General features: G+C 45.2%; 1 pseudogene; it reads right to left on the reverse strand.

Moving 5' to 3' along the window:
• Nucleotides 1-2928: 2928 nt before the first annotated feature.
• On the reverse strand, nucleotides 2929-6380 carry LOC136466340 (type I inositol polyphosphate 5-phosphatase 10-like; annotated as a pseudogene).
• Between the last annotated feature and the right edge of the window lie 21442 nt (nucleotides 6381-27822).

The following is a 27822-nucleotide window of genomic DNA, read 5'->3' on the forward strand; positions in this document are numbered from 1 at the left end:
CGATCGTGAGCTCGTCGCATTCCTTCTCCCCCATTGTAGCGACATGCTCACCGAGGTGCAACCATGGCATTCGATCTTGAGGATGACGGGGGAAGTGAGTTGAGCTGCAGTGAAGTGAAGTAGCCTGCTGACCTTGTTAATGGCCGAGGTAGCTAGCCCATGGTTCCACGGGTTCCCGGTTGATCTCTGGTTGCCATGGCCGCGCTCCTTCGATCTCTGGCGACCAAGATGGCCGCCGCCTCGCCGTCTTCCCACGGCGCGTGGACTCCACTCAGGGCCTGGCCACCATCCAACCCCGACCCCGAGGTGAACAAATGCAAACCTCACCAACAATTCCCAACTACGAAACAGTTCCACCATGGGCTAAAACCATGCTAACCTCAAAGTTCAAGCCCGTAAGGCATAACTAAACCATACCAAATTCTCTTCAATACTAGCAGGTAACCCCGCGCTTTGCGCGGGTAATAGTGGGGAAAAAAGATTTGGACTGCGTCGCTAAAAAAAAAATGTGTATTGTTCCTTAATGGGTCAGGACTGTTCATAGTAACCCGTTACTGTTCATAAAACCCGTTACTGTCCACAAAAACCGTTACTGTTTATCTCGAAAAGCATCTCGCATTGCCTGTGCCGGTAACAGTGATCTGTGAGAGCGACGAAAGTTGGGTGGTTGCACGCTCTTTATATATATGTATAGATATGAAACAAATGCAAACCCAGAAACAAACTAAAATCCAAACTACCCAACCAGCGTAAACAATTAGCAACTCTTCAACACAATTGTTAAATAAAGTATGTTCAATGTAGTATGTTTCATCCGTTCAATAGACTAATGTGTTTATATACTCGAGTAAAAGCAGGTTCAGATAATAGCATAATTGTAATAGCATTTATTTATTCTCTCTGGTTACAAATAATACTTGCCTTTGGTTCTAGCCAAACTTTCACTATCAATAACTTCTAAACTATTTATTTTGGACATGTAAAACTCATATGGGTAGTTGTTTCTGGAAACTATACTTGTGAAGTATCATAATTTTGTTGAATTCAATAAATATATTATAATATAGAGTAATAATTTGACACATTAGAGATTGTGTCGTTTTTCAAAACGTCAATGCAAGTATTTCCAATTGCAATTCTTATATTCACTTTCTTTTGTTATGTTGTTTGATATATGTTCTTTTTCTTCAGGAGCTTATGTAGGAATTTGTCACTAACTGGGACCGATTCGACATCTTATTGCACTTTCTTTTTTCTTCTTTTTTGGGGTGTTGGTGCCTCACTAGCTAATAACATGTACCCCCTCATCCCACATTTCATTTAGAGGTCACAAAATGTCACTTTTCACTATTGAGGGTCATATCTACATCGCTCCAATTTTGGAAACTTTAAAGGTTTATATGATAACTAATAAGATATTGTCACTTGCATTTGTGATTTTCAGCATAAAGGTTGAGTTTGTACAAACTGCAAATGCTTAGTTGCACACTTTTTCATTGTTGGATTATGCCGAAAGTGAATGAGCCAATTTCTAGAGAGAGGTTGAAGGTGAAAGATGACATAATTCAAGGCATAAAGCAAGAGTTCGAGATCAAGAGGATACAAATTGAAGGTGAAAGGCGTCAAACCAAAAATTCTGAAGGCCAAAGCATGCAAACCTCAGGTACTATTTATATGCCCTCTTTCTTTCTTTTTTCTTAAGCTGTGCACGCACTAAGATTCAAACTTTGTGATCTTTGACAAATTATTAGCCTGGCTATGTAATTTTTTATGTAAAAATGGTACTGTTTCATGTGAACATGGTTTTGTTGATTTTTCTTTTTTGCGATAGTACATGTTGAATTGGGGAGGGGATTAAGAGAAACTACCAATGGACAGAAACAAATGCAAAATATCTTACTATAAATCTTGCCATTTTGGAAGGCATATGGAGACTGCATCTGTTTAGTTTGACTAGAAACACACAGTTTCCTTTTTATGTCATGTTACACTTTAAGAGCGCAATTGCTAACGTCTATTGATATGTGCAACAAGAGGTCATGATAAGGAACGTGGTGGACATCAAGCTTCGGATGATTTAGGTGAGGCCTAGAGTAATTACTAAGCCTGCAAACCAAAAAAAGAAGAGTCTTGAGCTGTAGGCTTCAATTGTGCACTTTTGCCCTTTTACTTAAAAATTATCAAACAATGTCATCTTCTCGGTTAAGATATTGTAATATGTAGCTTTGTCAATAGCTGATAATGATCTGAGTTGAAGGTTGTGGAATGTTATGATGTTAATTTTTGCGTCTTGGTGCCTGTCCCCTAGAAATTCCCATTCGTGCATAGGTGATTATCTTTCATGCTTTTACGTAGCAAGTTGTTAGTTATCTACTGGAGTGAACTCGACAAGTTTGTACTCTATGATGATGGCAGTTTCTTTGGACGAACTTGTGTTGGCAATATTCGTAGTCTTTTACAAATGGTTGATTCCTTGTACCATTCTTCGAAAGATATAGCTATAAGTCTATTATCATTGCCTAACAAATCTCTCTCCCTTGCTTCTGTCTAATTCCTTGATGGCTTGATTGCTTCACGGGGGAGAGTGATTTCTGTAGTACCAAATGCCAAGAAAAAGAATGAGGATTGAATTTTTGTTCAGAGGAAGATTTCTTGTACTCTGTAATATAGTTGTTTGATCAACTATTTCTGGACAATGTCGATCTTCTGAAATGAAACTGGCACTTTTGTGTTTGATTTGATGTTTTTCATTAGTCAACACCAACTGAAACATTGAATACTACTTCAGTTATCTGATATCAAATGTGAGCCTTTCATGCTTACATCTTGTTCTTGATTGACATGTGTGGAACAGAGTACACAGATGCATATGACTGCAGTATGCTAGTAGCCTCCTAATTTTTCCCGCAAACTAAATCAAATTAATTATTATCCGGTATCAGTTCTGTTGTCATGGTCTTGGGAACCCTTGGATTTCAACCCAAAGCCCAATGGGACAATCTTGATTCTACTATGAATCATATTCATAACTTCATCAGTACTAGTAGTCAACAACGCCTAGTAAGATAACAAGCACTTCAGGGGGAAATTCTACTATGATCTTGAGCAAAATTCTGCATTCCATGTAGTGCTATCTGCTAGACTGCTACAAGGGGGCAAATAGGAGTTCTTCCACGCCAACTTTCATGTTGGGACCTGATGCAAACTTGATGAGTTTGTTGCCGGGAACCGCAACCTCGACAATGAACACACTGCAGACAGGACGATGGTCTGAAAATTTCGACTCTCCACTGATGTAGGACAGTTGCACTATCCCTTCACCATACCAGAGAATCCGGTCACACCTACAAAATGTTTTTGTTTGATCTAGCACTGAACATTTTTAGTAACCTCACAATGCTGAAACTGAAACAACTGCAGGCGTGTTCTGAAGTCACAAGATCATTGCATTTGTCATGCAGGATGTGTGTGGTGAGAGGCCTTACCATGCTGGTGTTCTTCGCTTCTTCTTCGACGTGACGTCTTCACCAGCATAGTTGTCGGAATTCCATGAGTACTTGTATGTGGGAGCAAAGAAAATCTTGCCCTCGTTCCACTCTCTGAAAACTCCACCCTCCCTTTCAGTCTTGAGCTGTTCAGTTCAGAATGCCCAATGAACACTTGCAGAACTCTGACAGAGTATGTGCCCTACACTGTCATGAATTTGGTCAGTTACCTGATCCTTCTCAAGGAGAGTACCCCAGTCGTTGGCCTCGACGAGCTTCTTGGCTTCCGGGTAGCTCAGAGCAATCCGGTAATTCAGATCACCGAGCCAGATCACACGGCTGCAACCATTTTCACTTGTCAGTTCGCAATTCTGAATTCTGGCATCAGGTGTATGCACAATGAACAGTGTATGAGAAAATTACTCATGGTCGAGAATTCTCTCGGGAATCCTGCGGCCTGATCTCTTGCAGAGCCTGCAGAATTGCGTGTTCTTGAGGATCTCGACGACATCGGAGTTCCTCCTGAGCTCGTCTCCTTCCTTCTCCCCCGACGCCAGGTGGCTGCACACGAAGCACAGGCTCGTCTGGTGCAGCGACATGCTAACAGAGATACACCCCTGGAAAGCAAACACATTTGATCTTGACGACGACGATATGGCAATGGCATCAAGGTTCAGACGTCAGACAGTTGAGCTGCAGTGATTAGCCTGCTGACCTTGTTGCCGAGGTAGCCCATGATGCCGCGGCCGACGCAGGAGAACCGGACATGGCCGACGTGCGGCACCAGCTCCCTCCTCACCCACACCGTCGCGAACAGACCCACCATCTGCTTGCAGGCAACAAGGCAGTACCTCTCCCGCCGGCTCGCCACCACCGGCGCCGCCGGGCTCTTCACGTCGGACACCGCGAAGCTGCTGGTTCTGACCTCGTCGTCCTCCTCATCCGACGGCGTCGTGTCGCTCTCGATGGCGTCGGCGTTCTTGCCGCATCCCATCAGGCACGGCGCCCTGTACGACCTCCGACTCCGAGGCCGCTCCGCCGGGCAGGTGCACGTCTTGAGCCGGCGGCCGCGAGTGATGGCGGCGCGGCGGATCTCTCTGTTGGAGGCCTTGTGGAACCGCGACGGGTCGAGGGGGCTGGAGCTGGGCGTTTGGAGAGCGGAGACCGGGGATGCAGAGGCCGTCGTGTCTACGGATCCGCTGAACGAGAAGCTTGCTGCAGCAGCATCGGAAATGGCTGAGGCGTAGGCGTCGGAGGTCGGTGAGGGCCGGTTCAGCGCCTGGTTGATGAGGGCGAGCCATCTCGACGCCGGCTCTTGTCCTCGATCACAAGGACGTTGCCGGCGTTGAGGGGGACGACTTCTTGGAACCTGCATTGCAATTGTGGGAAAAAAATATCCTATCGTGTTACTATTTCAACTTCGAAGTAACTTAGGTAAACGATATTTAGTCCATGGATTACAATTTCAGTTTTGCTTGCTGCATTGTATGATTATTTTCTTCTTAATACAAAGATGCGCAGCTCTCCTGCGTATTCACCAAAAAAAAAGTTTTGCTTGCTGCATTAGGATGTTGATCAAGTTACTACGGTAACTGATTTTCCACGATGTAATTAGTTTAATTTAATGAGCAGATAGCTGACAATGTCAGTTGCTAGGTAACTGTTGGATAAGATCTTGTTCAGGACAACCACAAGAAAAGAAAATTGTGACTGGTTTGCATGATACGAAGCTCAAAGAGCGAAACATTAAATGTGCTGAAATCTCTCGTGGTGCAGGAGATATGAAAATGACAACGATATAAGCTCAAAAGGAAACGTGCCAGAGGGTGTGATGTTTGAAGATATGCATTGTGTAGAAGACATGCAAATCTCTATCTGATATTACAATAGCAATAATGCAAATTTGTGATGTTTAGATTTGTGCATACCCTAACACATAAATGTCTGAGTAGTCATCAGAGGGCAAGAAATCATTAAGATTGAGACCCATGCCCGGGGTCTTTCCAGCTACATTCCATGTGGCTGCAAACACCCTATGAAGATCAGAGCAAGAACAGAGTAAATATCTAAACTTGAGCTAATGAAAATATGCTATTTGTGACATGTAATGAAATAAACATTTCAGTCGCATAAAAAAAGTGAGTAGAGCTTTAAAGAATTAGGGACTTTACTGACAACTATGCTCACCTGAAAGCTTCTATATGGGTATTAGTAGTTGTTGGAGGAGAGCTGAAGCCGCTGAATTTTATACTTCTACTTTCTATTTTAGAAAGATGAAGTTAGAAAAGGGGAAGGAAAACCAGGCTTAGAATTCAAGGTCAAAAGAACTATGATAATACGTAGAAGAAAATAAAACTAACTAATGACCGAGTGCAGAAGACTAGTGGAGTAAGATGAAATAGTAGATACCGGAAAGACTTTTGAAGAAGGATGGGGATGATGCTGACGGGGAAGCCACTGATGACCTCTCTGGGGACTCTTTCAAATCAACTGAAAAAAACGTAAATGGCGTTTAACTTTGATTAAGTTAAATAATTTTTATAACAGGAGAAATCTAGTATGCTTCCTCTTGCCAACTTGAAGTTAGCAATCATGGCCATGAGAAAAAGCTAATATGCATCAAGCTTCAATTTTCAAAGACCCACAAGGAAATGTATTCTCTTATCATCATGTAGAGAAAAAGTGGTTTGCTTTGCCGTTAAAAAGGATACTATGAACTCGAGATCTCCAACCTGTGGAGTTGATGGAGGACTCGGCACTATGCCTTGACAAGGCATTCCCATCCTTTGCTCCTATAATTTTTGGAAAGAGAAACTGAAAAGGAGAGGGTAGATAAACTGACTTGTACTTTTTCTCACAGATTATATGAAACTTGAATGAATGAAGAGAGAACATGGTACCTTCTTTCTGTTGGGTTTCTACTCCATTTCTGCAGAGAGTTTCTACCTCCAGCATCAAATGAACAGCTGATGAAACAGATCAACCGTTAAGCAATGAACAGAGGTAATAGAACGCCTGCAGAAGGATTTTTTTAGAGAAATTTAGGTTGGTAGAACCGTAGAAGTTTTTATGTTGCACGAAACTATGTAGAAAAGTCTAGTGATCAAAAAAGGAAATCAAAGGTAGCCACAGGGTTTCAAGACTTGTTCTTTCGGACAAAGACTGATGCCAAAAGAATTTCAAAGCCAAAACATGAAAGTGAAAAGGCACCAACAGCTTATTTAGAAACTTTACTTGAATAGTAGTATGAACATAACTGGACATAAGAATCTGATCACATCACCAAACAGAACACTATAATTTTCTGCAGAAGACCTCTCAAAATAGATGTACAAACTGAAACTTCCAACCGAACAGACAACAATGATCTAGAACAGAAAAACATTTATACAAAAAGAAAATATTTTGTCACAAAGTATGGCATAAAAATGTTTGAAAATTTATAGAGAGCACAAAACAGGGCTTTTTGCTTGCTCATTTCAAGGATGAACAAATTATAATTTTTTTTACCAAGAATATGGTATAGACGATGATGAAGCATGTATATGGTCCAGCCTCAAAGGAAAAAATCTACATGATGGACATTTGTCCAGAGTTAGAGTGATGATCCAATCCAATGGAACAGTAGTAGTTGACCAAAACAGATTTAAAAGAATTATGGGAAGTTCCAAATGGAGGGGATACAACTGCTGCTGCCATGGACATGCCAATAAGATAACTGGAATTTGAGAAACATTATTTAATAAGATGCTGGAGAAAACGAAACAAACCACAGGAAACCTCACCCAAACAATGGACAATAAAATGAGACGAAGTCGCATTTGTTCGCACAAGAATAGGCATATTCGACTAGCCTATATACTAACTCTTCGGTGGATCGAGAAATGGCCATTGCAGGGAATGTGCATGGAGATCTTGCAAACCTTTGGGAAGCATGAAAAGTAATTGAACAGACAGTCGGAAAACACAAAGATGCTTCAGAAAATGGGGAGTTTGACAAGCTGTCTTCCGGTAATAAAGGAAAAGTTGTCACGAACTGAATAAACTAACCTACATATAAACCAAGGCTGTCAACAACTGCATAGTGCTGCATTAAGAATTCAAATGAAGCATCCAAATAAGGACAGTGGTTACTCTGGGAACCACCGGAAGCTAGAAAATAGCTGAAAGTTTTGAAACAGAAGGGTAGAATAATGACCTTGATTTCATAATAAAGTAGTAATCAGACGTCTAATGACCATTTGCACACGAAATCCAAGAAGGTGGAAGATCAATAATACGACTATAATATTGATTCTACAAGGTAGCCGTTTTCCAAATTTCATTGGAAACTTAAGAGCATGGTAAGTTGGAAGCAGCAACAAAAGCTCACAGCATAGAGCAGTGAAAAGCATGGAATCTGATATCATGCGCAGGTAAATTGTGATAAAGTTTGAAAATAAATAAATAAAAAAGATTGCCATTGGTATCATCCACTGACCACTGAAGATGTAAAAGAAAAACTCTGTTACTGCAATACAAAGCATGAGAACCACAAAAGCAAAGCTAAGAGGAAGAAACGTTGAGGGAATGAAGAGATCGAGAAGCCATCCCTCTTTTTTAATATAGCAGCAGCTCTCCTGCTGTCTTGTTTCAAAAAAAAAAAAAAGAGAGATCGAGAAGCGAATCCAAAACAATGATGAAGTGAAATACTACCCAAAGCCAGTGCAGATAATAAAAAATGAAAGGAAATCGAGAGAAGAGAAGCTAGTTGGGAAGCTGCTGGCGTGCCGAAGCCAAAGCCAAAGGCAAAGCCTCGTGCCGAAGCCAAAGCCAAAGGCAAAGCCTCGTGCCGAAGCTGGTGTCGGTTTGTCGAGGAGGACGTACGTGACCTCAGTGGAAGAAGAGAAGCTCTAGATGGGATTGAGAACGAAGAGAAGTTACATGATGATACGCATACCACAACGAAGAAGCCGGCCGGCCTGTAGGTGTTGATCGCCCCTGTTGATGATTAGAATGGACACAGTTTCATGGACCTCCTGCCACTTGAATGGTTGCCGCCGGCCATGGCCATGGCGACGGACGGGGAGAGGAGGCGTGCTTGCCAAATGGAGAGGATGCGGCTTGAATGCAAAACTGGAAAGGAAGAAGGAAACGGTCGTCCGAAATGGGAACAAGTGGTTAAAGAAGGAAACCGCCGGCTCTGCTGGGAGGCAGGAAGCGATGGCGATGTCGTCGTGGTTCGTGCCTCTGCCTACCGGGGACGACGATGGGGATGGAGGAGGTTGACATGACGAGGAGAAGGCCGGGAGACGACGTGGGGCACGGTGGTTGGTGCCTCCGCCGCCTACGCCTGCTGCCTCGGTCAAACCCAAACAGGTCTCCTGCGGCGTCTGCATGCAACGGCAGGCAGGCAGGTAGCTGCTTCGTGCACGCCAACACGGAGTAGTGCATGTTCGTCTCGATCATTGGATCCTTGCAAACAGATTGAATTGAATTCCTTTCCAAAAAAAAGATTGAATTGAATTGAGTCTCCAAGTAAGGTGGTAGCATGCTGGTGATGATCTTGGACGACCACCTCCTGACGGCCCGGGGCTACTAGTTTAACTTGCTTTGACTTCCAGCTTGTTGGTCTCTCTCAAGTCCAAGATGGATTAGCGATATGGATTAGCTTTTTCTTAGTGCAAATCTATGGGGACGGCCTTAACCCACCGATCAAATTTAAGAAAAAATTAACAAAATTCTAAAGACTACTAGTAACGATCTATCGCTCATTGAAAAGACAACTCGGTTTCAAGGTGATTAGAATGGAAAATATGATGCATAATAGAAAATATCAAAGCCTTACTCTCTTTAGGATTTAGATAGCTCAATATATCTTTCTTTCTTTCTTGAGGAAAAGATCAATATGTCTTGCACTATGGGGATAAAAGAACAACTATGAACCATATCACACTTGTTCAATATCAGTTCAGGATATCCTCAGTGACATGGACAAAAAGGAGAAAAATGGAGACCAACAATACAGCGGATCGCCCAAGAAAACGGTCATCCTCGAGGTCGCTCGAATCCAAGTTTTCCCCAAGGCCATGCAAAAAGATCAACAAGATCAACTTCGCAGGAGGAACCCTGGCTTCGGGAGCGAACCCTAGCCTTCAGCTCCCGAGGTTGGGCCCGAAGCTGTGGCAGTGTTCGGTTTGTTTACTAACCAGATAACTTTGTCTCGGGCACTCCGGGACGGGGGTTGCCGAGCTGTTTGGTTATTCAGTCCGTTCGCTTGTTGGTTTTAGCCAGTCCAAATCAGCTAGCCAACAGTGTTTTTCTCTCACAACAAACCAGCACCAGCCAGCCCAAACTAGCTCAGAAACCAATCAGCGAACAGGCCGATTTTGTGCACAGGATGGTGCGGTGAACGCGATCGAAGCTCGGGTGAGCCTCGGGGACGAGGCCAAGCTTGCCAGGAGACCCGAAGCTGGGCGAGTCACAGGTGCGAAGCTAAGGCCCTGTTTGGTTGAGCTGTGGCCGTGGAAAAAAGCTGCTGTGGGCTGTGAGCTGTGGAAAAGCTGCTGTGGGCTGTGAGCTGTAGAAAAGCTGAAAGCTGTTTGGTTAAACAAGTATAAAATATACATTTTATCTTTATCTCTCTTGAAATAACTATGGAAGAGCTTTTTATTCCACCAATTTCGAAAAGCAGAAAGCCAAAAGCCAAAAGCAGGGTCAAACCAGCAGCTTTCAAAAATGAACTACGGAAAAGCAGCTGCTTCTGAAAAAGCACCCTCCAAAAACAGCCCCTTTGGTTGGGCTTTTGGCTTTGGGGGCCAAAAGCCCAACCAAACAGGGCCTAAGCCCTTGTTCACTTTGCAAATTTTTTGAACCCGATAAATAATACTACTTTTGTTTTATTTGGCAAATATTGTCCAATCGTGGACCAACTAGGCTCAAAAGATTCATCTCGTGATTTCCAACTAAACTGTATAATTAGTTATTTTTTTTACCTATATTTAATACTCCATGCAAACGGCTAAAAGTTGATATGACGGAGAGAGAGTGAAAAAACTTGGAATTTAGATGGCATCTAAACAAGGCCTAAGAAGCGTAAAGGCAGTGGCGGATCCAAAGGGGGGCTGGGGGGCTCCAGCCCCCCTAATGTCTTGATTTCAAGCCTAATCACTGTAGCAAAAGCTTGATTTTACCATTAAATCTTCATGCAAATCAACATCTCTATTGTTTTAGCCCCTTATCCCGCATCGTGCATCCGCCACTGCGTAAAGGCATGAATGACGTGGGAGCGTGATTGACGGAGCCATGTGAGAGCGCAAATCACGACGCTGTCGGGTGGCAAGAAAAACATGACTCCCAAATAACCTTTGTGTAAAGCATATTCTGATAATGTAGTTGTTGAAAATGTAATGTAAAAATCTCCCCTGGGCACTATAAAAGGGGAGCCCTACCCCGTTGTAAATTTTTACGTTCACTATTGAAGAAAGAGACAGCAATTCGAGTGAATTCGACCGAAGCTAAAGAAATCGACTGTTCTGTGTCTTACCTCGCTAGAGTTTGAGGCACAACATGTATCTTGGGTTACTGAGCTCATGCACGACTTGCCACAGTGTCATGGGCATTTCATTGAGCTCCTCCAGTACGTCTCGATGCCCCCGTCAAGATTGTCGTCGACGTCGCCCTCGGTCGTCCACCCCGAGGCACCCCAGGCTTTTGGCAGCAAGGAGCACCTCCCACTCCAGGATCCTCGACGCGGCCGCTTTGACCTGCTCCCACTCATCCGCATCGCTGACGCCCAGGTCCCGGCCCCAGCCCCCCACCTCTGGTGGTTGGCCTGGTCCTCAACTGCAGTCAGTCCAAGCAGGGCGGCAGCCCCACATCCCCCTTGGCGCGCCGGGCAAGGACGAGGCCAGCCGACTCGCGTCGCACCCAAGCAAGCCAAGAGGCGACTAGGGGGAGGCAGCGACGTGAGGAGCGCACCGCGCCCCGGAGGAGAGGGAGGAAGATGCGCGGCTGTATCGCACCAGTCGGGGAGGGGAAATGGCAGAGGGGACGAGGGAGCGAAAGGGGAAAAGCAAAAACGGGGAGCAAGACCTTGTTCATTGCGAGGACAGGGGACAGACAGACAGTCGGGACAAAACACTCGAATTTTTCAACCGTAGATCTTCGATCCAATGGCCACCTTATCTTCTTCCTCCTTTGTCTTTCTTCTACCTTGGTCAGCTTTCAAGTTCGTTCACGTCTTGCACAAGCACAAAACGAACACCCCCCTTCCCGATCTGCTCGCCGGCGAACTCGTCCAGCTCGTGACGCCCCCGCCATCCACCGCGGCCCACCACCACGCTAACCTCTCCCGAATTGAGCCCCCGCCCCGACCTTGCCCACCGGCCATCCTCCGCCACCCCGGCCGGCGGCGCCCTCGCCGCCCCACCCACACGGTTCAGAGAGACGCAGAAAAGAAAAGGGAGTCTGGAGCCATCTGAGAAGGAAGGAAGGAAGACCATGGTTCAGTTTGCTACTCTGGCATCGCCTCCTGCAGGGCAGAGTTGAGTTGGTTGTGTTGGATTGATCTCCCACGCCATTAGCCCCAACGGTCTTTGGGCCTTGTTCTCGTGTCCTGATCGGGGGCGTCCAACCCTACATAGTTGGTGGGCCACCGTCACACAGCGCTATAAAGGAAAGGTGGGAGCCGGGGGCCGGGGCTCGCAGTACGAGGTTCACCGCGTCGCCAGACACCCCACCGACATCCTAACCCTAACCCGATCTTAAGAAGGGGTGCTGCCAGCAACGGGAAGCATCACCGACGCTGGCAACGCCACCCCGATGCACACGCCGCCGCCAAGGACGCCACTGCACCGACTCCTCTCTCCACCGAACGTCGTTGCCGGCGCGCAGATGGCATCCGCGAACGAGGCCGCGGTCGGTGCTTCCACCACTCCGACTGTTCTGACCACTACGGCCTTCGATGGTCTGCGACTTCATACTCTACCTATCCCTTTTTCTCCCTTTTATGCCTCTTTATAGATCGTGTATTATGATCTTTGATTACTGAGATTTTGACTCGATTGAGTTCTACGAAACTTAACAATGGCATCAGAGACAGATGCCTCTGTGTATCCCTAACCGGGTAAAAGAAGAAAAGAGAACAGATCCATTCGGATCAGAGAAGAGATAGGGCCCTCGGCTCACGAAGCCGAACCCTAAGACCTAACCCTAATTCCCCACATCAAATTAGAGAAGGGGAAAAGGGGGGGGGGTCGGATTTCGAACCCTAGATCTAAATCCTTGTTCGGAGAAGAGAAAAGCAGACCCAAATCCGAAGAGGGGAACCGAAGAGGGAAAAGGGGATAATCTTGGAGAACTCGAATCAAACAAAAAAAACATGAATCGGGTTCAACCGAACCCTAACCCTAGATCCCCTTTTCGGGTGAACGAGTAAAAAAAGAAAAGAAAGAAGATAGAAAACGAATCCGAAGGGAGAAGAAGGTCTACCTCGCCATGCGTCGGGATGTTCCTTCGCTGGCGCGGGAGAAGAAGACGAGCCAGGGAGCTGGCTCGCCGGGCTCGGCCAAGGAAGCGCCACGGCCAGGCCGCTTGACGGCGGCATGCTCACCCGTTGGGGAGCACGCGCGCCGGCGAGGGGGCCGGCGACGGCACTATGGTCGCCCCACTGCACGCTCGCTCGCCGTCGTCGCTCTCGGTCGCTGTTGCGCTGAGAAGAGATGAGGTAGAGAGAGGAGAGAGCGGCGAAGAAGAGAGAGAGAAGCAGCGGCCGAATGACCTAGGGTTTCAGGCACCCGCGCGGCGTCAGAGTTTTTATCTGGCCGAAACGAACGCTCGGCCGTCCGATCCGATCCGACGGTGGAGCGCGACTGGACCGCCGGCTGGCCCAGGCGGGCGCGCGTGGTAGCTCGACTTTGCCGGCCCAGGCCCAGGTTGCGGCCTGGGTGCGGCCTGCGCGCGCGCGGAGGACTGGGCCGAGCCGGTTTTTTTTGCCGTCCTGGGCCACGCTGGGCTGAAGTGAAAAGAAAATTTTTGTTATTATTTTCCAGGAGCAATTTTAATGCATATTTTTTGATGAATTTGAATGATTTTGATACAATTTTTTCTGTGCAAATTTTATCCAACGATATTTTGCTAGAAAACAGTAAAGTACTTAGTGCTTCTAGAAAAATAATAATATGAAAAGATTATTAATGTTTCCGCTGTGCATGATAATTATTGTTCTCTTTGATTAAATTTGAACCAACGGGATAATTTAATTTTAAGAGAAGTGATGAATTTCTGATAATTTTGATGAGATTATGATGTTGTTATTTTCTGACCAACGTTGTTAATAACAATATTATAATTTTGATCCATGAGAAATTATGCATTAATTTTACTTCTGCCCAACGGTGATGTAAAATGTTTGCATGGATGAATTATAAGTTTTAATTTGACCAACGTTGAGTTAAAGCATGAAATTTTATGTATAAATGTTTCTTACTTACTCTGGTGTGGTTTCAGGAGGCAAATGCATTGTGAACATTGCCAACATCCCGACACTCAATGGGACCAATCACTGTGTGTGGTGGGATAAGTATGAATTAGAACTTACGTTGGGAGAGGTCGATTTTGCCATCACTTCACCGTGTCCTACTGAGCCAGAGGACCCAGTGAGAGGTGAAAATGAATCTGACGCAGATTTCGCTGCTCGAAAGCATGATCATGCTGAAATAAGAATGAAATATGACCTTGAACATAGGCAATGGACTCTCTCCAACCGCAAGTGCCTGTTGGTGGCCAAGGCCACCATAGAAGAACAGATAAGGGGCTCAATCCCTGAATGTGCTACTGCCACAGAATATCTTGAGAAAATCAAGAGTCAGTTTACTAGGTCTACCAAGGCCACAGCAAGTTCACTGATTAAGAAGCTTGTGAATGAGAAATTCACTGGTGGTAGCATAAGAGAGCACATTTTGAAGATGAACACTACGGCATCTAAGCTAAAGGAAATGAATTTGAAGGAGGAGGATTTCCTGATTCATTTGATTTTTGCTTCTTTGTCAAAAGAATATGACACCTTCATTATGAACTACAATATGCAGCCTGAAAGATGGGGCATAGAAAGACTCATCTCAATGTGTGCTCAAGAAGAGGAGAGGATAAAGTCCTCATAGGGTGAATCCACTTATTTTGTGAAGGATAACAAAATAAAGAACTTTAATGGCAAGAATTCTAAACCACAAGGGAAACCTAAGTAGGATAAGGCCTTTTCCTCCAATTCACAGGGAAAGAAACCCCAGGATTCTGAGAATCAGCAATATGGTGGAGCTGAAAAAGATCAGTGCAAGCACTGCTTCAAAAAAGGACACTACAAGAGGGATTGTCCAGACTTCCTGAAATCTCTGCTAAAGAAAGGTGATGAATTTATTACATTTGTAGATGAATCCCTGTATTTATGTTATGATAAATTCACTTGGTGGGTTGATTTAGGAGCAACTACTCATGTTGCAAATTCCTTACAAGGGTTAAGTGGGACGAGAATCTTGCAAAGAGGAGAAAGAATGATTAAAGTTGCAAATGGAGTGCAAGCCAATGTTGAAGCCATTGGAGTTTTTTCTTTAGAATTGAATAATGGTTTTGTACTTAGACTTAAAGAAGTACTTTATGTTTCCTCTTTACGTAGAAATTTGATAAGCGTTTCGAAACTTGATGATGATGGAATTGATTGCCATTTTGGTGGTGGCAAGTGTAAGATACTGGCTGATAATAAATGTGTTGGTCTTGCCTTCCGACAAGACAAGCTTTATTTATTATCTCTTGCTGAGAATGTGAACAATGTATGCGATGAGAATATGAATGATTCCCCATCTGCGAATGTAACTAAGAAGCGGAAGAGAATTGATTATGTCTCTTCGAAATTATGGCATTGTCGCTTGGGCTATATTTCGAGGGGGAGAATAGAATGATTGGTTAAGGAATCAATTCTCCCGCACTTAGAATTTTCAGATTTAGAACAATGTGTTGATTGTATCAAATGAAAGTATGTTAAGAAAATTAAGAAAGATGCCAAATGAAGCACAGGAATTTTAGAAATAATCCACACAGACATATGTGGTCCTTTTCCTATAAAAAGTGTGGATGGTTATGACTCGTTTATAACATTCACAGACGACTACTCTCGTTATGGCAATATTTATCCAATTAAAGAAAGATCGGAAGCATTGGATAAATTCAAAATATTTAAAGCTGAAGTTGAAAATCAGCACAATAAGAAAATCAAGATAGTACGATCAGACCGAGGTGGAGAGTACTATGGGCGACATACCCCATATGGCCAAATTCCTAAACCGTTTGCAAAGTTTCTACAGGAAAATGGCATAGTCGCTCAGTACTCCACACCGGGGGAGCCTCAGCAGAATGGAGTGGCTAAAAGACGTAACCGTACCTTAATGGATATGGTAAGAAGCATGATAAGTTACTCCACATTACCGATTAGTTTATGGATGGAGGCACTGAAAATCGCCATTCACATACTTAATCGAGTGCCAAGTAAATCGGTGCCTAAAACACCGTATGAATTATGGACAGATGAAAGGGTCGAGATGGCGACTAGAGGGAGGGTGAATAGTCCTTTTTGAAACTTAATCACGTTGGCTAACCGAAACAAGTACGGAATTAAAACTATCGGTCTAGCCAAGACTACATCCCTCTATATATGTTCACTAACACCTTGCAAAGATACTAATTATGCAACTAAGGTGCCGGGCTAGCTAGAGCTCTTCTAAACAATTCTAGGAGCAAGGTTACACAAACTTATGCCACTAGTACTTTAAGCAACAAGGGAGCTTCTACACTTGCTAGTAAGCAAAAGCACAAAGCTAACTAAGCTCACTAGCAATACTCAATAACAAGGCAACTAATGCCTAATTAGAGAGCGCAAATACTTAGCTACACAAACTAAGCAATGTGACTAACAAGGTTACTAAAACCAAATTAGCCACGCAAGGGAGCTACTTCTATGCTACACAAGCAAGAAGATAATTAACAAGCTACACAAGCTATCTAATTACAAGAGCAACTACACAAGCTTAATATGTATAAAAGTAATTGCAAGCTTGTGTAATGGAGATGCAAACCAACGGGAAGAACAAGATTGACACGATGATTTTTCTCCCGAGGTTCACGTGTTTGCCAACACGCTAGTCCCCGTTGTGTCGATCGCTCACTTGGTGGTTCGGCGGCTAATTAGCATCACCCGCTAAGCCCACACGTCAGGCGCTGCAAGAACCTACCCCTGAAGTGAGGGTAGCTCAATGACACGCTTTACTAAAGTTGCTCTTCGCGGCTCCCGCGGAGCGAGCACAATACCCCTCACAAAGCACTTCTCTGGAGCGCCGCACAAGCTTCTTGCGGGCTTCGATGGAGACCACCACCAAGCCGTCTAGGAGGTGGCAACCTCCAAGAGTAACAAGCACCACCGGCTTGCAACTCGATTACCTAGTGCCACTCGATGCAACCTCACGATGCAACCGCACTAGAATCGCTCACTCACACAATCGGATGATCACTATCAAGTATGTGTGAGATGGAGGGCTCCTAAGCACTCTCAAGCATGGACACAAAGTCCCCCAAGGTGCTCAACACCAGCCATGGCCGAAGGCCACTTCTATTTATAGCCCCAAGGGCTAAACTAGCCGTTACCCCTTCACTGGGCAAAAATTGGGCCGACCGGACGCTCTGGTCGTGTTGACCGGACGCTGGACCTCAGCGTCCGGTCGCCCGATGACAGCCACGTGTCACCTGTGTTCAACGACATTATTCCGATCTCAACGATCATCTTTTGACCGGACGCAGCAGCTTCAACTGACCGGACGCTCCGGCAAAACTGACCGGACGCAGAAGTCTCAGCGTCCGGTCATTTCCAGTAAGCTCCCCGAGGCGTATTTCTTCGACCGGACGCGTCCGGTCCACCTTGACCGGACACAGACCAGTGTCTGGTGCAATATCCTCGGTACTGTGCAGACCCGTCAGTTTGACCGGACGCACGCTGCCAGGGTCCGGTGCTTTCAGACCCAGCGTCCGGTCAGTTGACCGACGCCAGCGTCTTTGCGATCAACTCGTTTTCACTTCTAACTTCTTCACCCTTGCTCCAATGTGCCAACCACAAAAATTTGCATCCGGTGCAATAGAAAATAGGCATTCCATTTTCCCGAAAGCGCCGAATCCCGCCAACCCTGCAAACACCACCTCCTTTGTAGATGTGCCAACACCACCAAGTGTATCACCTTGTGCACAAGTGTTAGCATATTTTCACAAACATTTTCAAGGGTGTTAGCCACTCAACTTGTCACGCCACTCGATTCTAGCGACGATGCAAAGTTAGATGACTCGAGTGGCACTAGATGATCGATATGCAAACAAGTTTGCCTCTCTTGATAGTACGGCCATCTATCCTAAACCCGGTCATAAACTTCTCTACACACCTATGACTGGTGAAATAAAATGCCCTAGGTTATACCTTTGCCTTGCGCATTCCATTCCATCTCCTTTAATGTCGATGCAACACATGCACCAACACGATCAACAATGATATGATCCACTTCATATCATCACGTGATCATATTGGTTCATCGATCTTGACTTTACTTGCTCTTCATCGTTGCCATCGTCCATCGACGCCAAGTCTTGCTCAAGCTTCACCGCCACGCGGTCCATCACTCCAAAGCCTTCGACTTGCCCTTCACGCTTGCAACCGGTTCATCAAGCCAAGTCTTGTCTTGATCTTCTCCACCTTGATCACATGACTCAATGTCATGTCTCATGTGCATTTAAGCTCCTTCATCATCACATGTGTGAGCTTTGCAACATCTCCAAGCCATTTTCACCTCCATGACATATGTTGCTCACACACATGTACCTGTGGACTAATCACCTGTGTATCTCACATAAACATAATTAGTCCACCTAAGTTGTCACTCAATTACCAAAACCAAATAAGGACCTTTCAACAGGAAGGGAACCCTCACTTAACTATTTACGTATGTGGGGCTGTCCGACTGAGGCAAGTGTTTAACCCAAACATAGGAAAGTTAGAGTCCAAAACAGTCAGCTGCCATTTTATTGGCTATCTAGAAAGATCGAAAGGATATCGCTTCTATTGTCCTGACAGACATACGAAAATTGTAGAAACAAGACACGCTGTGTTCTTGGAGGATGACATGATCAGGGGGAGCATGGTAGCACGAGAAATCAGCCTATAGGAAAAGTGGGTACGTGTACCCACTCCGATGGTTGAAGAACCATTCTTCACGCTACCTGCTGCTGTTGCACCAATAGTGCAGGACACTATAGTGCCAACACCTGTTGTAAGTTCTCCCGTGACGACAATGAATGAACATGAGGAACCTGTCCTTGAGGAACCTATCCTTGAGGAACCTATAGAACCAAATGTTACACATGAGGAAGAACAACAACAGCCCAATGTGGAACAAGTGCCAGAGGCACCTAGAAGGTCTCAAAGAATAAGATCAGCTATTACTAATGACTATGAAGTTTATGAAACAGAAGAATTTCAGATGGGGGATGATCCCACCTCATTTGAAGAAGCCATGAGAAGCGACCACTCATCAAAGTGGCTTAAGGCCATGGAAGATGAATTGAAATCAATGAGTACCAATAAAGTTTGGGACTTAGAAAATATTCCTAAAGGAGCCAAAACAGTAGGCTATAAATGGGTCTACAAAACGAAATATGATTCCCAAGGGAATATAGAAAGATTTAAAGCGCGACTTGTGGCGAAAGGCTTCACTCAAAGAGAAAGGATTGATTTCAATGAGACGTTTTCTCCAGTCTCATGTAAAGATTCCTTCAGAATTATAATGGCACTTGTAGCCCACTATGATTTGGAGTTACATCAAATGGATGTAAAGACGGCTTTCCTAAACGGGGATTTGGAAGAAAATGTTTATATGGCACAACCGAAAGGTTTTGTCGTAAAAGGAAAGGAAAATATGGGATGCCGCCTGAAGAAATCAATCTACGGATTGAAGCAAGCTTCAAGACAGTGGTATTTGAAGTTTGATAGAACGATAAAAGGTTTTGGGTTTAAAGAAAATATTAAGGACAATTGCGTTTATGCAAAGTTCAAGAATGGAAAGTACATATTCCTAATTTTGTATGTGGATGATATCTTGCTTGCTAGTAGTGATATTAATCTACTAATGGAAACGAAAAAATTCTTGTCCTCAAACTTTGATATGAAAGATCTCGGTGATGCCTCGTTCGTTTTGGGAGTAGAGATTCACCGAGACAGGAGAAAGGGTGTTCTAGGATTATCGCAAAAGGCATACATAGAAAAGGTCCTGAAGAAATTGAGTATGCATGCGTGCAGTCCTTCACCTGCTCCTATAGTCAAGGGCGATAGATTTGGGGAACATCAGTGTCCCAAGAACCAATATGAAATTGACCGAATGAAAGCGGTACCGTATGCTTCAGCTGTTGGAAGTTTACAATATGCTCAAGTGTGTACACGCCCTGACCTAGCTTTTGTTATCGGGTTACTTGGCAGATATCAAAAGAATTCAGGAATTGAACATTGGAATTTAGTAAAGAAAGTTCTGCGTTATTTGCAGGGTACGAAAGGCCTCATGCTTACGTATAGAAGATCTGATTCCCTGCAGATAGAGGGGTATTCAGATTCTGATTATGCGAGAGAAGAAAGAAAATTCACGTCAGGATATATATTTACTCTCGCAGGAGGGGCTATATCGTGGAAAAGCTCCAAACAAACCGTAACTGCATCCTCGATAATGTATGCCGAGTTTGTAGCATGCTATGAGGCAACGGGACAGATGAATTGGCTGAAGAAATTCATACCCGGATTGAAAGTGATTGATAATATAAATGAACCACTGAGATTGTATTGTGATAACAATCCAGCGGTACAGTATGCTCACAACAATAGGTCAAGTGGTGCTGCCAAACACATTGACATAAAGTACTATGTTGTGAAAGATAAAGTTCGGGATCATATAATAAATCTTGAGCATATAAGTACAGAGAAAATGCTCGCGGATCCGCTCACAAAGGGCTTACCACCCAACATGTTCAGAGAACACGTAGCCGGCATGTGTTTAAAGGAAAGCCTATGATTCCCGAACATACGAAGGGCCCAAAGAAAATTTACATTTCAAAACGGAGAAGTGTATTGTGGCTGTTAGTCTAACGGCACTTATTGCTGTGACGATGGGACAGTTCTATGCACTAATCTGTGATGAAATAGGATGGAAACAAGAAAAATATGAATCGAAAGTTTTGAGTAAGAATTAAAGACCGAAGAAAGTGATGAGAGATCAAGGGGGAGAATATTGGATTGATCTCCCACGCCATTAGGCCCAACGGCCTTTGGGCCTTGTTCTCGCGCCCTGATCGGGGGCACTCAACCCTACATGGTTGGTGGGCCCCCGTCGCACAGCGCTATAAAGGAAAGGTGGGGGCCGGGGCTCGCAGTACGAGGTTCACCGCGCCGCCAGACACCCCACCGACATCCTAACCCTAATCCGATCTTGAGAAGGGGCGCTGCCAGCGACGGGAAGCACCACGGACGTCGGCAACGCCACCCCGACGCACACGCCGCCGCCAAGGACGCCACTGCACCGACTCCTCTCTCCACCGAACGTCGCTGCCGGCGCGCAGATGGCATCCGCGAACGAGGCCGCGGCCGGCGCTTCCACCACTCCGACTGCTCCGACCACTACGGCCTTCGATAGTCTGCGACTTCATACTCTACCTATCCCTTTTTCTTCCTTTTATGCCTCTTTGTAGATCGTGTATTAGGATCTTTGATTACTGGGATTTTAACTCGATTGAGTTCTACGAAACTTAACAGGTTGCCGTCCGAGTCGTCCGGCAGCCTTGCCGGCCAAGGTCGACCAACACAGTGAAGCGTCACGGCTTAGCCGTTGGAGTTCAATTGCTCAAAGTTTTTCTGCTCTCTCCTGCACCCACGTAAAATGAAGGCAACGCTTGATATAGAACTGGACCGAGTGAACAATTTATTCATCGCGGTGTATTCTGTAGAGTTACAGTAGTGGACTTGCCACTAGTACATCATGGTCGTATATTGTAGGAGTACGTCGAGACTTGCTTGCTAGTAGATATACAGGGGTACCATCACACACTCGCTTGTTCACTCCTCGTTGTCATGGCATAGTCTAAGCGGATCCGAGCAGCTATAGTGCTCGGATCCACTTAGACCATGCCGTGACACTGCTACAGCCACGACAGTGTGACTGTAGCAGCGAGAGGTATTTATAGGGCGACCTTGCCCAGTTCGCCGTCTCTGCATGCCGGCAGCATGCTTCCATGAAATGCTCCAGCCGTCCTCCATCCCGTCTAACTGAAGAGCAATTTTCGCGCAACGCATTCGGTCTCGCGTCTGACTGAAGAGCAATTTTCGCGCCACGCATTCGGTCTTGAGCCGCGCATTCGGTCGCAACAGGTGAGGACCTTCTAGTAAGCCAAGGCAGGGATGCCGCTCTACCTGTCTCCTCGGGGAAGACGACCCTCTCTCCTCTCAGCGGAGCGATATGGGCCTATAGGCTGAGATAGTGAAGTTTTGGGCCAGCAAACTGGAGGAGAAAAGGCCCAGCACTAAACTCAGGTGTCTTTTTTTTTTCTTTTGAGATGTGTTTATAACTAGTAGACAAAACAAAACAAGAGCCCATTTATCTATCTGGGTGGCCCATTTCGTTTTACGCCCATTTCAACAAGACAAAACAAGCCCAACGAGCGTGGGATCCAGACGAATACAACACACCGTGCGTGATGCGAATAGATTGATGATTAATTAATGGCGTCTTCCTTCTCTCCCGTCCCCGTCGAAGCTTCTCGCGTCCTCCCGTCGTCTTCCACTCCACCGCCCCGCCCGCCGTTAACTGGAATTCCACTGCGCCTCCCTCTGCTCGCGCGCAGCGCAGCTAGATTCCTTTAGCTCCTCTCGGCCTAGCGACTTATCGGATCGGATCGGATCAGATCGCCCGCTGCTACTCCTGCGCTGCGCTGGGCCTCTTTCCTCTCCGACCGATTCGATTCTCCATTGCTTCCTGCTCCTGACCTAGTCATCTCATCTGCCTTCCTACCTGGGGACTGGGGAGGTGATTCGTGTTGCCCCCGTTAGCTACCTTATTACTGGGATTTGCTTGCCCTATGGATTTCTTTGTTTCTAGTTACAATTACACGAGGTGCACTGCTTCCTCAAGTCAGATCGCGTTTCTCTGTTGCTCATCTAGGCTTGCCCGGCAACATTTATCTTTAGTTGTTATATGCTCCGAATCCGTCCGATTACTGCTGTGATTTCAGTCTCCTCGGCAGTAGGCACGGTCAGTTGTCAGCTTCAAATCTCTAGGGCCCTCGGTTGAGCGGACTACTTGTTACCAGTGTACCAGTGACTAGTACTACTTGTTTGCTCCCTCCACTCCTTGAAAGAAGCACGGCATCGTTTTTGGTTCATTATGCTATATATAGGAATGATGGAGTAGCTAATTTGCAGCTGATTGCAGCCTTTGGTGGGTCACCGAAGCTCTCTTCCTGTTTCAGGACACAAAGCTAGCATCCTAGTTACCTGTTCCGTGGATTACTATGCTGCACCTATTAACCTTTTTTACTCCTTGTAGACACGCTCTCTACTTTAGTTCCCACCTGTGATGTAGCACTTATATTAGTAGGGACAAGGAACCGAGAACAAAAAGGCATCAACTTAGTTCTTCACACTCATTCGCCCACTTGTATATGTACCAAAAACTAGGAACATGAAAATATAGCCCTTCCTTTCTACCTGTAATAATGCACTCTGTGGAATGTTATTAGTCAATTGGGAATATCGTGAGCATGGGACGTGGAGCTCCTGGCTCTCCAGTACTAGCACAAACTGACCTGACTGTTAGATATTATGGGCTTGGCCCATTTATTTAATATCTCTATTAAACTCTATGGTCCGTACATGTACATTAATGGTTTTGTACCATATGGGAATTTAATCGAGAGGCGACTCTACTTAAATACTTGATCATTGATCGATCTATTTGAGAAGTAAAAGTGAATCACCTGGATGCCACACGTGCGCGCGCGCGCCGCCGCCGCCGCCGCCCGGCCCGTGGGCGTGGGCGTGGGCGTGGGTGTGGGCGTGGCGAGGCAGGCGGACGGGCGGGCGAGGCCTTTATTTTTGAAACTGACGAATTGATTGGAATTGATTGGAGGAGTTTCTGGTAACTCCCGTGACTCCTGGCTCTCCGTCTCCGTCTTCTCCGTCTCTCCCACCGTAGAAGGGAGGTGTGACCCCTCGGTGCCGTCGGCTTCTCGTCTTCTGGCCTCTGTCTATAAAACAAATCCTCCCCTCTCGGTTAAGTTCTCTTGGCGAAAATACACCACTTTCCAGCAGCGCAAGTTCTTCCCGTTCCACCTCCGGCGAGCACCAGAGATGGAAGAGTAGGCCTCCGGAACGCGTCTCCGTCGTGGGCTTCACCTGCTCGGGTGAAGACGGGCGATTACGTTTTTGGGGAGTGTCGGTGGTGGCACGACTACTCGCTGGTCAACCTGTAGCAGTGTCTCTTCACGGCATCCTTTTCTGCACTGCATCGAGCGGGACGACTACAACAGCAAAGCACCACCATGGCTTTTCCTGGTGCGAGCGGCTCCGCCGCAGGGTATAATCTCCTTCACCCTCTTCTGAGTTTCATTATCAATATCATGATGTTCCTAGGCAATACTGCTATCATTTTCAACATGCTCTGTTTGGTTGATTTGAATAATTATGCTAGTACTGGTTTTCTGGTTTCTTTTAATTTTGTGATCATCATGATCTTAATATTTGAGAACACATCGTTTATATTTGTGATCATGTCTGTGATGCTTCAGCTATGTAAAACGATCATGTCTGTGATGCTTCAGCTATGTAAAATAATGTTTCACATATGTTTCAGCTCTATAATTTGTCTTATCATCATGTTAACATTTGTCGTGAATTGTTTCTGTCTTTTTGTTCATGACTTCACTCTCCTTTTTATTGCGTTATTTTTATGGATTAAAATAAATATGAAAATGCCTTATTTATCAACAATCCAAAAACGTAATTTCAGGCCATTTTCATCTGTTGGCTTTGCGGGCATGCTAAAGCCTACGCCGTTTGAGGGCACTCACTACAAGAGGTGGCGTGAGAAAGCCCTTCTGTGGTTGTCGGCCATGCGCTGTGGTCATGTGCTCAATGAGCAGCCTGCTACTGTGAGATCCGATGAGGATGAGCAGGCTTGGGGACATGCTGAGACCATGTGCAAGGCTGCACTGTTGAGCATCATCAATGATTCTTTGGTTGATGCCTACATACCACTCCCGACTGGCAGAGCTGTGTGGGAAGCCCTTGAGGCCCGGTACGGTCTTTCCGACGCCGGTTCTGAGCTGTACATCATGGAGCAGTTCCATGACTACAAGATGGTTGATAACCGTCCTGTAGTCGAACAGGCTCATGAGATACAGGGACTGGTGAAGGAATTGGAGCTGTACGACTGTCCTCTCCCTGACAGGTTTGTGGCAGGTTGTATTATTGCTAAGCTGCCACCTTCCTGGACTGATTTTGCTACTACCTTGAAACACAAGAGGCAGCAGTTTAGCATTGCTGAACTTGTTGGCACTCTTGATGTTGAGGACAAGGCAAGAGCAAAGGATGTTAAGGGAAAGAGCAAGGGCGGGAATGGTGAGGCGACTACTAGTGCACATGTGGTGCAAAAGTTTCGTCCTAAGCCACAAAAGAAGAAGCCCCAGCAGGAGCTTAAGCAGAAATCCACTACCTTCTTCAAGAAAGGTAATAATAAGAAGATGGGATTAGACAAGGCAAAGATGAACTGCTTCACTTGTGGGAACACTGGGCACTTTTCTAGAGAGTGTCCTGAGGCTAAGTGGAAGCCCCCACCAAAGGCGAAGACAGTCAACACCATTGAGACTGATGCAGACGCTGCTGGGTATGGTAATTTATCTGCATTTACAGTTTGTTCCTCACCTGATTGGTGGGTTGATACAGGTGCAAATATACATGTGTGTGCTGATAAGTCCTTGTTTTCTTTTTACCAGGTCGGGAGGAGTGGAGCCTTGCTGATGGGGAATGGCGCGCGTGCTGGTGTTCATGGTGTTGGTACGGTGGATCTGAAGCTTACTTCGGGGAAGACCGTGCAACTCAAGAACGTGCATCATGTCCCCTCAATAAGGAAAAATCTTATTAGTGGCTCTCTGCTATGTCGAGACGGTTTTAAACTTGTGTTTGAGTCGAATAAATGTGTTATGTCAAAGTATGGAACCTTTGTTGGAAAAGGCTATGAGAGCGGAGGCTTGTTCCGCTTGTCTTTGGTTGATACTTTACCTCTTGCAGTGAATAATGTCGTTAATAATGTTAATGTTGAGATGAATGTTTGGCATTCTCGATTATGTCATGTTAATTTTGGTTGCATGTCCCGCTTAGCTGGTTTGAATTTAATTCCTAAATTTGATGTTGCCAAAAGCTCCAAATGTCATACATGCGTTGAGGCAAAACAACCTCGCAAGCCTCACAAGGCAGCTGTGGCGAGAGAGTTGGCACCACTTGATCTCATCCATTCCGATATTTGTGAAATGAACGGAATTTTGACAAAAGGTGGTAAGAGATACTTCATAACGTTCATAGATGATTGCACTCGATATTGCTATGTGTACCTAATTAAAACAAAAGATGAGGCATTACATTATTTTAAAACCTTTAAAGCTGAGGCTGAGAATCAACTTGAAAAGCATATCAAACGGTTGCGGTCCGATCGCGGGGGAGAATATTTCTCTAATGAATTTTCTGAGTTTTGCGCGGTGCACGGTATAATTCATGAGAGGACACCTCCATACTCACCACAATCCAATGGGATTGCTGAAAGAAAGAACCGCACTCTAACTGACTTGGTGAATGCCATGTTGGAGACAGCTGGTTTATCTAAGGAATGGTGGGGTGAGGCAATTTTAACTGCGAATCATGTCCTAAATAGAGTGCCCACAAAGAACAAAGAAATCACTCCATTTGAGGATTGGGAGAAAAAGAGATTAAATATTTCTTATCTTCGCGTTTGGGGTTGTTTGGCCAAAGTGAACGTGCCAATAAACAAAAAGCGAAAGCTTGGACCAAAAACTGTAGATTGTGTTTTCTTAGGCTATGCCATTCATAGTGTGGGCTATCGGTTTTTAATAATAAATTCTAGTGCTCCTGATATGGCTGTTGGAACGGTCATGGAGTCTAGAGATGCCACGTTCTTTGAGAATGAATTTCCAATGAAAATAGGTGCATCTAGCATGTCTAGTCATGATCCTATTCCTGAACTTCATGAATCAAATATACACGCTGATGATAACACCCATGAGCTTGAGCAAAATCCTGAGGAGGATGATAATACTGTCACTCGAAGGAGTAAGAGGCAAAGAGTTGCAAAATTCTTTGGAGAAGACTTTATTATATATCTCGTGGATGACACTCCCACAACCATTTCTGAGGCATACTCTTCTCCTGATTCTGACATATGGAAGGAGGCAGTGCAAAGTGAGATGGACTCCATTATGTCCAATGGGACGTGGGAAGTGGTTGATCGTCCATTTGGTTGCAAACCTGTGGGCTGTAAATGGGTGTTTAAAAAGAAGCTGAGGCCTGATGGTACAATTGAGAAGTACAAAGCTAGGCTTGTTGCTAAGGGTTATACACAGAAGGAAGGTGAAGATTACTTTGATACTTACTCACCTGTTGCTCGGTTGACGACCATTCGTGTGTTGCTATCCCTGGCTGCCTCACATGGCCTTTTTATTCATCAGATGGATGTTAAGACAGCCTTCCTAAATGGAGAGCTTGAGGAAGAGATCTACATGGATCAGCCTGATGGGTTTATTGCAAATGGTCAAGAGGGTAAAGTTTGTAAGTTATTGAAGTCCCTATACGGCCTAAAGCAAGCCCCCAAGCAGTGGCATGAGAAGTTTGATAAAACTTTAACATCAGCCGGCTTTGTTGTGAATGAAGCTGATAAATGTGTATATTATCGGTTTGGTGGTGGTGATGGTGTGATACTATGCTTATATGTGGATGATATATTAATATTTGGCAACAATCTAAATGTGATTAAAGAAGTAAAAGATTTTTTGTCGAGTAACTTTGAGATGAAAGACTTGGGAGAGGCTGATGTTATTCTCAATATTAAGCTTTCAAGGGAGGAAGGAAATGGTGGGGTAACTCTTATGCAGTCTCACTATGTGGAAAAGGTCTTGAACCGATTTGGGTACAATGAGTGTACGCCTGCTCCTACTCCGTACGATCCAAGTATTCATT

Source organism: Miscanthus floridulus, chromosome 7 (assembly GCF_019320115.1).
Source record: "Miscanthus floridulus cultivar M001 chromosome 7, ASM1932011v1, whole genome shotgun sequence".
Lineage (NCBI taxonomy): Eukaryota > Viridiplantae > Streptophyta > Magnoliopsida > Poales > Poaceae > Miscanthus > Miscanthus floridulus.